The sequence below is a fragment of the Cricetulus griseus genome, assembly GCF_003668045.3.
Source record: "Cricetulus griseus strain 17A/GY chromosome 1 unlocalized genomic scaffold, alternate assembly CriGri-PICRH-1.0 chr1_1, whole genome shotgun sequence".
Classification (NCBI taxonomy): domain Eukaryota; kingdom Metazoa; phylum Chordata; class Mammalia; order Rodentia; family Cricetidae; genus Cricetulus; species Cricetulus griseus.
The window spans coordinates 253,736,274-253,744,758 of NW_023276807.1; positions in this window are offsets into that span (position 1 = coordinate 253,736,274).

Consider the following 8,485-nt stretch of genomic DNA (forward strand, 5'->3'; position numbering starts at 1 on the left):
ACATGGCAATTTACAGTCTAACATTCTAACATGGAATTAAGACAAGTGGTTTAAGAAAACCCATTTTTCTTTTCATGCAGCTAAGGCAAGTGTGCCTTTGATAAATTATCATTCAAAAATATGATTATTTTTATTTTTTTACCATGCATGCCTGATAATCTTTATAAGTAAGTTTGAATTTAATGACAAAGCTATCTTATGAACTATCACCTCTTCTATTTCAGGAGGTCTCTCTTATTTGAATTTAATCCTTATAAATCTGGATGGTATCCACAACTTGTCCTCCCTGTAGAAATAAAGGCAGAACCTCTTCCTGAACCTAACACATATCCTGGTTTCCATTCTGTGATGGAAGAAGTTTTTCTGTATATGTTTCTCTTATTGGTTGCTCAATAAAACACTGATTGGCTAGGCAGGAAGGTGGGGTTTGGAGATGAGGAGAATTCTGAGAAGTGGAGGCAGAGGCCAGTTGCCATGTACCAGAGGAAGGAATAACAGGTCTAGACCCTTCTCCAGTAAGATAAGACCACATGGAAATACATAGATTAATAGAAATGGGTTAATAATTAAGATAGAGCTCGGCAATAAGATGCCCTAGTCATCAGCCAACATTTTCATAATTAATGTAGCATCTCTGTGTTTCTTTGGGGTGAAATGGCTATGGGAATCTCATGTTATAATTCTGAGGTCAGCACATCTTTAAAGTGTACACATTGATTTAATTAAGAAGATTTTTTCTATAATCACTATCTCTCCACATTGTTGTTCCTTTCTCATAAGCATTAAAAAATTAAAAGTTAATAAATTGCTTTGTAATCTGTCTCTGGGGGTCTTTATTACCCCTTTGTGTTTATTAGCATATATTTCAAAGTATACTTTGAACCTTCTATCACTGCTTGTCATATAGGATGGTGTGGTATACCTTTAATAAGCTTTGTGTTCTAATATGCAGAAAAAATATTTCATTTTACTAGAGACATATGCTGGACAATTATCAGTCTTAATTTGTACAGATATCTTCCATAATAGCCATAACATCTAATAAACTCAAAGCAGTTGCCCATTGAAATCCTGAATATGTATCTATGATATGGTGCACACACTTTAATTTTCCCAATGTTTCAAAATGAAACATATTTATTTGACATTATTTCATTTCTTTGGGTACATTTTGGGATACTTCCTGCAGGTAATGGAGGTTTGGTTAGAAAAAGAACAAGTAGGTCATTTCTTACCATTTCTTTGGCTTGTTGCCAAGTGATAGGAAAATCTTTCTTCAAACCTTTGCTATTTACATGGTGTTTCTTATGAAATTCTGGAATTTCCTATTAATAGCTGATGAATTTTATCATTACCTTGTGTTACAGGGCCTGGTAGGCCACTGTGGGATCTGATATGTGTTATATAAAATGGATAATTTCTATTTCTGATTACTTGTAGTTGAATAGATAACAAAGTTAATTCTGAGTCATATGGAATAGGTTTAGGGGTTTAATATGTAAAACACCTCTTTCTGCATATTGAGCATCCGTAACTACAATCAAGAAAATCTAATCGTACCATAAGAATGGCATGCACCTCTAATTTTGTTTTAACTAAATCGTAAGAGCATTGATCTACTTTACTTACTTTTCCTGACTTATAACCTGCCTTTTCTGACTTATTTGTTTCAGTATAGTATGTAGGAGCTCCAGAAATTGGTGTCTCTTTTACTATATGAAGGAAAATCCAATTAATTCTTTCTTTTTTCTGACTTTCTTTCCTTATTTATTAATTTATTTTTTTTACATTCCAATTCCAGTTACCTTCCCTCATTTCTTGCCACTCCCCCAACTCCCCCTCCTTCCACCTGCTCCATAGAGAGGGTAAGGCCTCCCCTAAGTCTGTCCCATCATCTTGTTAAAGAAAGACCAAGGCACCTCTCCACCCCCAGAACCCCCGTGTCTAGGCAAAGTAAGGTATCTCTCCTTATAGAATATGCTCCTCTAAGTCAGTTTGTGCATTAGTGTTAAATGTTGGACCCACTATCAGTGGCCCCAATTAGTTCTTTTTATGAACTTAAGTCTCTTGCTTTTGGGATATTTGTTATTGATCTCACCTGAAAATTATTGCAAGTTCTTTACCAGTGTTCATTTTTTGCCCACAAGGAGGCAATTTCATCATCAGTAAAAGGTACCTCAATTTATGCCCGGTCTATTGATGAGGTCTCATTTTTTTCCCTTTCAGAATCAATTCAGAAACTATTTCTACATAGGTCTTTAATTTTTACCCTGTGTGCTAAAAATATCCATTCTAAGATATTATCTCCTTTCTGCATAAAAACTCCTATGGAAAAATGAGTAGAAGGCAAAATAACTAAAATACAATCAAGCTTTTGACCCAAGCAATCCACATGTGCATCCTATAGTTTCTTCTTTTTACCAGTGTCAATTCTCTCAGACTCAGTTGACAATTTTCTTGGATACATCCAGTCCTTATCAACTTGCAAGGTCTGCAATAAATTACTTAGCTCTTGAGTAATTAATTTAATTATGGGCCATAGGAAGTTTTTGAAAATATTTAAGAGTTTGTAATTGATCCCTCCTGATTTGTAATTTCTGTAGTTAAATTTTCTGTAAACATATCTTATATCCTAGATACTTGATGGAACCTACTCTTTGTGTTTTTCTTAGGAGCAATTTGTAATCCCCAGAAAGGCAAAACTCTCTTTATTTCATTAAACATTTTCCCTAAGATATCTGCATCTGAATCAGTTAGTAAGATATCATCCATTTAATGAAAAATTTTAGATTGATGAAACTGTTTATACATTATTTATAGTGGCAGTTGTACAAAATGTTGACACCAGGTGGTGCTGTTTAACCTTCCTTGGGGAAGAACTTTCCATTGATACTTTATAACAGGTTTAGAATTATTATAAGTAAGCACCATGAAGGCAAATTTTTCTCTATCCTGTTTTGTAAAGGTATAGAAAAAGGCAGCCTTTTAAATAAATCACTATAATAGACAATCCCTTAGGTAATAAAGAAGACAAGGGAAGTCCAGATTATAAAGATCCCATGAGTTAAATCACCTTATTTATGGACTTTAAATCTGTTATAATTCTCTATTTCTGGATATCTTTTTAATGACAAATATAGGAGAATTCCAAGGATTGGTCAATTCTTCAATATGTTGAGCATTTAGTGGGAACTGTACCAGCTCTTCTAGTGCTTGTTACCATTTTAAAGATAGGGTGATTGGTATTTTGAAAGATCAGCAGTTATTGTGTCTTGCTTATGTACAACCTGAACAATATGTGACTGTTTTTTATATTTTAGAAACAATCTTATTTTACATATAAATCCCCCCATTCCCTCACCCTCCAGTCCTCCCATGCCCCTCGCCAACCCCCCTAACACTCCCACCCACTCCCCAAGGATAGTGAGGCCTTCCATGGGGGAAATCATCAAAGTCTGTCACATCATTTAGGGGAGGGCATAGGCCCTCTTTGGTGTATCTGGGCAGCAAAAGTATCCCTCCATAGGGAATGGGTTCCCAAAGTCCACTTGTGGACTAGGGATAAACACTGGCTCCACTGTTAGAGGTCTCAAAGACTGCTCAGGCTTCCAAACTGGCACCCACATTTGGAGGGCTTGGTTCAGTCCAATGCTGGTTGCTCAGCTTTATGACTAGGTCTCTGAGCTCTCACTAGGTCAGGTCAACTGTTTATGTGGGTTTCTCCAGCATGGTCTTGGCTCCTTTGATCATCTCTCCTCTGTCTCTACAACTGGATTCCAGGAGTATGGCTCAGTGTTTAGCTGTGGGTGCCTGCTTCTGCTTCAATAAGCTACTGGATGAAGGCACTAGGATTGCAAACAAGGTAGTCATCAATCTCATTATAGGGGAAGGGCATCAAAGGCAGCCTCTCCACTACTGCCTAGATTCTTAGTTGGGGTCATCCCTGTGGATCTCTGAACATTTCCCTAGTGCCAGACCTCACTCTCAATCTATACTGGGTCCCTATATCAAGGTATCTCCTTTCTTGGAGGACAGAGGACAGAGGACATGGGGGCCAAGACTGAGGTTTGGCCAGACTCTGGGTGGTCTGTCCTGCTGGAACTGGTCTACTACATGTGTTGCAGGCCAAGGATGTTCCAAGGGTGGAATGGTGGGAGTTGGGCCAACCAGAGCCCACACTGACTGCAAGCAGACGGTGGAGGGCCCTGTCACTGTTTTTGATAATATGTTTTAATATTTCTCTCAGAAGTTTTCTTTATTCTATTGTTTGTTTCTAAGATTGGATGAATGTTAATCTGTGTATTCCATGGCTGCAACAAATCACATTCCCTCAAACTCCATATTAGACACATATGGCTTTACTTTTCCTATTTGTCCTTCTGACCCTATACACGCAACCCAGCTTGCACTTTGTTTAATCTGAAATAAAGTTCTAATCCCTAAAACCTGGGTATTTACTTCCTGAAGAGGCTAATATGGATACCAATATTTTGGTAAAATTATTGTTACCCCTGCTTCTGTGTCTATTAACCTTCATTTTCAAAGCCATTTATTGGTAGTTTTAGTTTTGGTCTCTGATAATTTAGAACAGTTTGCCAAAATGCTTGTTTTCTGGTGTTCCTTGATTTTTTTGTTCTTGTTTTATATACTCAAGATTTTCTGTCCTTGATCATATATAGAGCATTACAGTTTTTAACAGTAGGCATAAAATCTTTTAATTACTCTGTGGATAAGTTTTGGCAATGCTGATAGAGAATGGCTGAATCAAATTTGATATCTTGTCTCTAGGCTGCCCCTTAGGGTGTTTCCCAGTGGCAAAGGGTTACCTAGTCTTTTCCTTATTGATCTTTTATTTTATTAGTCCAATGCTGTCCTTGCTGTACCTTCTCCATACTCCAGAAGGATGTGGCTTTCTATTTGATTATCTCCTTAAAAAAAAAAAAAAAACTATTTTTAGCAATGCCTTGCTTACAGTCCCTTTTAAAATTACCTTGCTTACTATAATTAAAATATCTGACATTTTGCTTTTTCTTAAAACCTTTAGAAATTACTTCTCCTATCAGAGTAGTATCATAAATGTGAGATACATATCAGATATATTTCCAACTCATTCATCTATTGGTGTTGATCTTGCCTTTAAAGGCCTGATCATTCTTTCATGTTCTGAATTAGCATTTTCAAAAGCCAAACATTTGGTTAGTATTTGTCTGACTTCTGGAGCTGATACTATTCTATTTACAGTTGAAGTCAATCTTTGCAAAAAGAAATTACTGAAGTTTTCTTTCAGGTCTTGCATAATTTTAGTAGATGATTCAGACCTCTTTCCTGATTCTTCACCCTTGTCCCAAGCATTTAAATCTGCTTTAATGACATAGCACCAAGTTCATCAAATCAAGCTGCCTTTTTAACTCAGCCTATTGACCTTCACCTAGAAACTGATCTAGGAAAATCTCGATACCTTTAGCCTTATTTGTTTTTCTATGGCCCTACTTCCTCTTTTCAATATGTTTGTCATTGTAACCAAGGACTAGCTTCCAACATTGCTGTTGCCAAGTCTTTCCTCTCTTGGGGAATATTTCTGTTCTGTGTTGCCTGTGAATTTAGTACCTGCTTCACAAAAGGTGGATGCATACCACAAGAAATGACCACTTCCTTTAAATCTCCTCAAATCTAATATTTATATGGAATTCCATTTAACTTCTTGAGGGTGCCTATCATCTGGTGGTGCCTCTTGCACAGTAACTGCATAAACAAATGCTGTTTTCTAAAATCCTTGGGCTGCCCTTCTTCAGTTTCATCATGTGGTTCTGTGGTAGGTTCTTGTCTAAATTCCTTTGTCTGTGTCTTAGTATTTTTCTTGTTTTTATTTATATGTCTTTCTAAGGCATGTATCTTTTCAATCTACTTTTCATATTTGGTACAATTATCAAACCACATTTCATACATGGCACTAAAACACTATGGATATAAGGATAAAATATGAATTACCAGATTGACAGTAACTATATTTGGTTTTGTGTCAATCTCAATTAAGTCACTTATATTTTCATGTTTTTCTTCTATCTGCAAGCCATGTAAAGTAACAATATACAAAGTTCTAATGTCTTTTATTATGATATTTTCCATCCTTAACAGGGGGAATATTTATCCTTTAATATTACCTAGCTCTTTCTTTGAAGACTTCCCAGGTTTCCTACCAATTCTGATGACTTCCCAATTCGTCTGCAGCTGGTATACTTTCTCTATCTGTGTGGTTGTGCTGCATGTTGGAATGCCAAATATTTTAAACAAAATTTCAGTTGTCCAATTTTACCAATAATGACTCAGTAGCCAGATGCTGGGTGAAAGCCTGCTAGCTCAGAGAGGCAGAGAAAGCACCCAGCCAACTTTCCTCCTATGCCAATGTCCTAGAAGCCTCTTCTCCCTCACTGTCTCAAACAAGTCTCTTCAGTCTCAAAGTCCCCCCTTCTTCCTGTTCATCTCTCTATCTGTCCTCCAAACTCCCCCTTGCTCTCTGTTTTTTCCTAGCCACTTCCTGTCAACAGGTTGCTTGCTCGGCATCTTATCTTATGGTTGACTTTATCTTGTTTTCTTTCTTTTATTCTTTTTTGTTATAATCCTGTTGGCCAATGTCTAGAGCTTCGTATTGGCTAGCTCTGTCTTAAGGATTAACCCATAATTACATTATATATATATATATATTATATTATAGTATATATATATATTTCTACAAGGTCTCATCTTACTAAGAACACCAGACTCATGCATCCTTCCTCCCTGGATCATGTGGTGACTTCTCCTTATTACATTTCCCAGAATCCTCCTTTGTCTCCTAGTCCCACCTAGCTTGCTTCTCTATTGTCCAATAGTATTTTATTCATCAACCAATAAGAGAGACATATTTACAGAATGACATTTCCTATCATCTCCTATTGTCTGTCTAAATAAAAAGAAGGGTTTTAACTTTAACAAAGTCAAATTATATATTATAAAACAGTTATCAAGTGAGAACTATAGTTACAATATTTAGTCCTTTAACATTTAGCAAGTTTTAAAGAAAATATTCTATCATTTATCCTATCTTTGTGAGTCTAAAGTCTTACCTTTTTCATAACTAAGGAAAACTATAACCATATCTAGCTTCAGCTCCATCAAAGACCACAGAAGGATACAGGATTGGATATAAATGGTCAATGATCACAACAAATCTCTTTTTAAAGGTAAAGGGGGATTATGGTATAAAAATGAATACTTTGCCTTGGAGTGGATTTTAATTTATTAATACCAATTTAAGATCAATTTTGTTATATGTATATTTCTCCTCTTGTTTAAGTATTGTGTTTATATAGCTCTTTTAAAAATGCAATGTATAATTAAGTACAGATTATAGATAGTTACCTATAATAGTCAAAACTTGTAGTTAGGTTAGTTAGGGTTTCTAGTTATGCAGAGATATATTTGAGATGGATAGATAGCCTTCAAACCTTTCAAAGACCTACAGAATATGGCATATTTATCCTGTATTCAAAAAGCAGAAAGCTCTTGGATTGAAGGTGTATGCTAGGGCTCAGCTACACTACAACTAGAAACAGGTTTTCCAGAGTTCTCAGTGTGATCAGATTTACTGCATCACTGCTATCTTTTGTTTATTTCTGGTGATGTGGTTTATATGTTACTTACTCTATTTCAGAGCTTTCATATTTACTATGAGAACTATATGGACAAATGAGTGGCAGGTTAGTAGAAAGCACATAGATTCTAAAGTTCAATCTGTATTAAATTTTAAATTTTCACCCTAAATTTATCATCTATATGACCATAGATGTATTATTTAATATTTATACATTTTAGTTTCTCTCTCTCTCTCTCTCTCTCTCTCTCTCTCTCTCTCTCTCTCTCTCTTGTAGGTCACCATCTTGTAGGTCACCATCAAATACAACACACATACAAAGTTAGAGCACATCATTGCAATAGTTGAGATAATCCTTTAGCAGTTTGGCAAATTGCATCAAATGACTTTCAGGTAATTGACCAACGTTTTCATTTGGATCACGATGTAGTATTATTTTCAGGTTAATTTGCTCCTATTACATGTACAATTTTATTTCAATTTTAATGTCTTAGATTGATGCCTATTTTTTGCTTTGTTTTTTTATAGAATGATTGTTCTTTCTGCAGTACAAATTTTTATTAGCTGGTCTGCAGGAGACAAGCTATTCTCTTTTCTCTCTCTTCTAGAATGCTCTGTATTTACTGGGAACACAAAACTGTTTTATTCATGGCAAATGGAATTCTCACAATAGAATTTCATTAGAAATGATTTTTCTGACTCTTATTTTCTGCAAGCAGTACAATATGAGGAGTGATTCTTCAGATTTGATGTGAAAACGTTTCTCAGTGATTTACTTAGAGGCATTGAAGGTAGTGAGCAGAAAGCACAGAGTGCTTTCTCCTTTATTGTGTTTGAGCAGCTCGAGTATTTTCC